The following is a 5,963-nucleotide window of genomic DNA, read 5'->3' as shown; positions in this document are numbered from 1 at the left end:
ACTCAATGGCCATCATGTACAAGGAGATTCCTGATGCAGACCTGGAGACTCACAAGTTTGGCTCTGTGAAGCACTTACTGTCAGGCCTGCCTGCAATCAATACCATTCTGAGGCACACTTTGTTGCCAAAGTCAGGTGATCACAAAATGGTCAGAGGACACTCCATCAACTTGCTGCATATATTTGATGTTCCTCAAAAGTTCAAAGTGACGAGTCTGATTGTGGAAACAATCAAGAGAACAGCTGTAGATCAGAAGAGATCTTGTGGGTATGCTCCACAAATTCAGGTGCTCATCAACTCCAAGATGGGCACATGCACATATCTATTGGACAAAGAGCATTTACCCCTCAGGCCAGACTTTGAGGACAATATTGTTGTCATGACTGAGGAAGATCCATCATCAGTGCAAGCACATGAGAAGAGAGAGAAGGCAAGGGCAGAGAAAGCTGCAAGGATGCCAACTACTGAAGAGGCATATCAAGTGTTCTTGAAGAGCAAGCAACATCAGCTTGGATATCTGATCCAATCCACCTTGAGGATTGAGAAGGGCTTGGCCACCCTGACTGAAAACCAGGAGAGCTTGGAGAGGATCATTGAGCAGAAATTCTATGATCTTGATGTCAAGGTAACTGAGATTCAGTCAGTGGTTGAGCAACTTCAGGAGGAAGTGGAGGAGAAGAAGGGCAAGTCTACTACAGATGCTTTTACTAGAGTGCCCAGAAGCTAGATGTCTGCTGTAGTGCCTGTCCTAGACACAAGAGCTACTACATCTGCACCAGCAGCCACAGCCTAGTGCCATCAGCTCCAGCAGCCACTCCACTAGCTCCATCTACATCAATAGAAGCTTTTGTCCTTGGAGTCATCTCGACACCACCTCATGAAGACCAAGCTTGAGAGACGCATATCACTATGCATATTTTTAACTTTTTGGTACTTGTTGCCAAGGGGGGGATATGTATAGATCATAGTCTTCAAGAGAGAGAGAGAGTGTTGTTTTGTCTCTCTTTGCATTTTACTTGCTTGAACTTTATTGTGTGTTTGCTTGCTACATTGTGTCTTTTGTGAGATACTTGGATGATCATGTGATTGATCATTTGCAGTCCAATTCTTATTTGGATGATACTATCTTTTATATCTTATATATGATCATTCACTTTGCTTGGTGATGAGTGCATGTTTTTAATTATTATCATTTCGAGCGCTCCACCAAGATGTATGTGACATGGAAGAGTGACCCATGATCCTAACACATTGTGCATTTGCAGTCCAAAGCAAATTCTAAATAATGCACAAATTTAGGGGGAGCTCTTGTTTGTCACATACTTCTCAAAGAGACAATGTATTTCAATCTTATTATCATTTGTCGAAGCTTTGATCTATATGTTGTCATCAATTACCAAAAAGGGGGAGATTGAAAGTGCAACTATCCCTGGGTGGTTTTGGTAATGATTAACAACATATAGCTCATTGAACTAATGCCATTACAAGATAAATATTTCAGGAAAGTTTCAATGATTGGCATGGCATGGATAAGGAATGTGGACCCCTCAAAATGCTAAGGACAAAAGATTGGCTCAAGCTTCAAAGTCCAAGACTCTACATTTTACTTTTAGTGATCCAAGATCACATTGAGTCCATAGGAAAAGCCAATACTATTAAAAGGGGGTGAGGTGTTGCTTAATGGCTTGCTTGCTCAAAGTGTTTAGTGATATGCTCCAAAGCCCTCCGCCACTTTCTCATATCCAGATTTGTCCCAAACCAAAAGTCAAACTCGGCCCCACCGATTTGATCCATCCGGCGCCACCGAGTTCATTTGACATAGCCACTGCCAGAAACCCTAGTCTTTTCGGTCTCACCGATAGGGATCTCGGTCTCACCGAGATGGGATTGCAAACTCTCTGTTTCCCTTCATAACATTTCGGTCTAACCGAGATGAGCGATCGGTCCCACCGAGTCTGCAATGCAAACTCTCTGTTTCCTTTTCGTAACGCTTCGGTCCCACCGAGAGCGAATCGGTCCCACCGAGTTTGCCTGACCAACTCTCTGTTTGTCTATTACCAAAATCGGTCCCACCGAGTTTGTGTAATCGGTCCAACCGAGATTACATTATGCCCTAACCCTAATGTATCGGTCCTACCGAGTTGACATGTCGGTCCCACCGAAAATACTAACGTTCACATTTTGAACTAAATCGGTCTGACCGAGTTTTCTGATTTGGTCCCACCGAGTTTGATGATTTGTGTGTAACGGTTAGATTTTGTGTGGAGGCTATATATACCCCTCCACCCACTCTTCATTCGTGGAGAGAGCCATCAGAACGTGCCTACACTTCCATTACCCATTTTCTGAGAGAGAGCCACCTACTCATGTGTTGAGACCAAGATATTCCAATCCAACCATATGAACCTTGATATCTAGCCTTCCCCAAGTTGCTTTCCACTCAAATCATCTTTCCACCAAATCCAATCCTATGAGAGTGAGTTGAGTGTTGGGGAGACTATCATTTGAAGCACAAGAGCAAGGAGTTCATCATCAACACACCATCTATTACCTTTTGGAGAGTGGTGTCTCCTAGATTGGTTAGGTGTCACTTGGGAGCCTCCGACAAGATTGTGGAGTTGAACCAAGGAGTTTGTAAGGGCAAGGATATCGCCTACTTCGTGAAGATCTACCCTAGTGAGGCAAGTCCTTCGTGGGCGATGGCCATGGTAGGATAGACAAGGTTGCTTCTTCATGGACCCTTCGTGGGTGGAGCCCTCCGTGGACTCGCGCAACCGTTACCCTTCGTGGGTTGAAGTCTCCATCAACGTGGATGTACGATAGCACCACCTATCGGAACCACGCCAAAAACATCCGTGTCCCCTATTGCGTTTGCACTCTACAAACCCTTCCCTTTACATTCTTGCAAGTTGCATGCTTTACTTTCCACTGCTCATATACTCTTTGCATGCTTGCTTGAATTGTGATAAGATTGCTTGACTTGTGCTAAGTTGTTAAAATCTGCCAAGAACTAAAATTGGGAAAAGGTTAAGTTTTTATTTGGTCAAGTAGTCTAATCACCCCCCTCTAGACATAGTTTCGATCCTACACTTTGATAATTTGATATGTGGGTGGACCAGTGCTTGGGTGCTATTCTTACTTGAACAAGTCTCCCACTTAAGATTAACCCCTCTCGCAAGCATCCGTAACTACGAAAGAAGAAGTAAGATAAATCTAACCATAGCATGAAACATATGGATCCAAATTAGCCCCTTATTTAATAGCGCATAAACTAGGGTTTAAGCTTCCGTCACTCTAGCAACCCATCATCTAAGTACTACTCCACAATGCCTTCCCTTAGGCCCAAATATGGTGAAGTGTAATGTATTCGACGTTCACATAAAACCACTAAGGGATTCACAACATACATATCATCAAAATATCGAATGAATACCCAATTCACATGATTACTTATAACAAGACTTCTCCCATGTCCTCAAGAACAAAAGTTACTACTCACAAAACATATTCATATTCAAGATCAAAGGGGTATTGAACATCATTAAGGATCTGAACATTTAATCTTCCACCAAATAAACCAACTAGCATCAACTACAAGATGTAATCAACACTACTAGCAACCCACGTGTACCAATATGAGGTTTTGAGACAAAGATTAAATACAAGAGATGAAGGTTTGAGATGGGATGGTGCTGGTGAAGATGTTGATGAAGATGGGTCCTCCCATGATGAGAGGATCATTGGTGATGACGATGGCTTTGATTTCCCCCTCCCAGAGGGAAGTTTCCCCGACGCAATTGCTCCGCCGGAGAGCAAAAGTGCTCCTGCCTAGGGTATGCCTCAAGACGGCGCCGCTTCGTCCCGAAACCTTCCTTCCAATTTTTTCTAGGTCAGAATACAACTTATAGCAGAAGATGAGCTCTGGAGGCCTGCCAGGGGCCCCACAAATCCAGGGGCGCGCCCTGGGGGTAGGGTGCGGCCCCAGGCTTGTGGCTTCCTGGTGCGTCCCCTTCTGGTAATTCCTTCGTTGGTATTTTATATATTCCAAAATAATTCTCCATAAATGTTCAGGTCATTTGGAGTTGTGCAGAATAGGCATCTCTGATATAGCCATTTCCGGTCTAGAAGTCCAGCTGCGAGCAATCTCCCTCTTCATGTGAAACTTGCAAAATAAGAGATAAAAGGCATAAGAATTGTATCATAAAGTTAAATAACAATCCAAAACACAATAGATATTAGTAGGAAAACATGATGCAAAATGGACGTATCAACTCCCCCAAGCTTAGACCTTGTTTGTCCTCAAGCGATAGCCGAAATCGATAATCATGACCACATGTTTAGAGAGAGAGGTGTCGATAAAAACAAAATATGGACATGAGAGCATCATGATCATTATTATAACAAAAATATATCATCATAAAACTTCTCATAAGTAAGTGACAATTCGTTCACAACATAAAGTATAAACCATAAACATCATTGAAAACTAACAAACTATGATCTCGGTCACCGAAGAAATTGCACTTTATCATATTATTAGAAAGAGTCTATGTAAGAGCTTTGTTTGGCAAGTTCACATACTCAACTATCATTTAGTCTTCTATGATTGCTGACACTCACATGGCATATTTATGGAGAAAAAGTTTCAGTCAGACACATAGAAAGATAGGGGCTTATAATTTTTCCTCCCAACTTATTTACCTCAAGGGTAATGTCAACAATAATAACTCATGATCACCTACATTCAACTAGATATATATTCCCAGATCTTTCCCAACATGTAAAATCCCAATTTTCAATTTGGATGTTATACATAGGTCATCATATACATATCATATTTTATTTGCATTTTGGTTGTGATCCTAGAAATCTTAAGCAACTCAAGGACCCAAGGAGAGAGTTGGAGATCTCACCAATTTTCATATTTGAATTTTTTCTCAAATTTGAAAAGAGGATCAATTTGATTTTAATATTTTTCTCTCCAATTATTTCCAATAATAAAAATAAAAGAGAGAAGATAAAATGACTTCTTCAAAAAGAGAAATATTGGAGAAGAAATTTAAAATCAAATTATTATTTGTTATTTGTATTTTATTTGAATTAGAGAAAAATATGCATTTTTAGCTAGAAAAATGTTCACCTTGTCCTAAATATTAGGTTTGGATGGTGAAAATTGTTTCTGGTATTTTTTAGAAATTTTTTATATATTTTATTATGATTTTTCTTTCAGGCAAAATTTATTTATAAAAAAAACTTCGTCGCCCGACTGGGCCGAAGGCCCAGCCGAGCTGCCGTCGCCTTCGCCGCCCGTGCGGACGCCGAACTCCGGCGAGGAGGAGTCCGGGTCGGACTGCGCCGCCCCCTCGCGCAAGCCGCCGCCCCTCGGCCGTTATAAGCCGCCCACCCCTCCGCCTCCTCCTCCACCGCAAGCCGCCGCCGCCGTGCGCCACTGCCTCGCGCCGCTCCCCGCTGCAGCCCACCGCCTCGCCGCTGCCGCAAGCCACCGCCTCCACCGAGCGCCGCCGCCGAGCCGCCGCGGCCGCTTGCTGCCGCCGCCGCCCCGCGCAAGAGCCGCCGCCCCGATCAGCCGCCGCTCCGCAACCCCGCCACCGCCGGAGCGTAATCCCGATCCGCCGCCGCTGTTGACCTCGCCGCCCGTTTTGACGGTATAAAACCATTTAGTTTTTCTCTGATTCTTTCGGTTTTTTCGGTTAGTTAGATTAGATCGGTTTTTATTTTAGTTTGTTAATTAACGGACATTCACCCGTTAGATTGTTTTATCGAACGTACTCGTTCGTTTAGTTCTGTTAGCGAACGTTCGTTCGTTAGTTTTTTTCCTGTTATTTTTTTCGGCCAGGGACCTATCCACGAATACTTTTCTCACAGATTAGTCCCTGATCTTCAAACCCTCGTTACTTTTTGCTCGTTTATCCAAATCCAGTGAAACCAACGCCAAAATCTT

This window comes from Aegilops tauschii, chromosome 6 (assembly GCF_002575655.3).
Source record: "Aegilops tauschii subsp. strangulata cultivar AL8/78 chromosome 6, Aet v6.0, whole genome shotgun sequence".
NCBI classification, from domain to species: Eukaryota; Viridiplantae; Streptophyta; class Magnoliopsida; order Poales; family Poaceae; genus Aegilops; species Aegilops tauschii.
The sequence above is the reverse complement of the archived record's forward strand: the minus strand, read 5'-3'. Positions refer to the sequence as shown.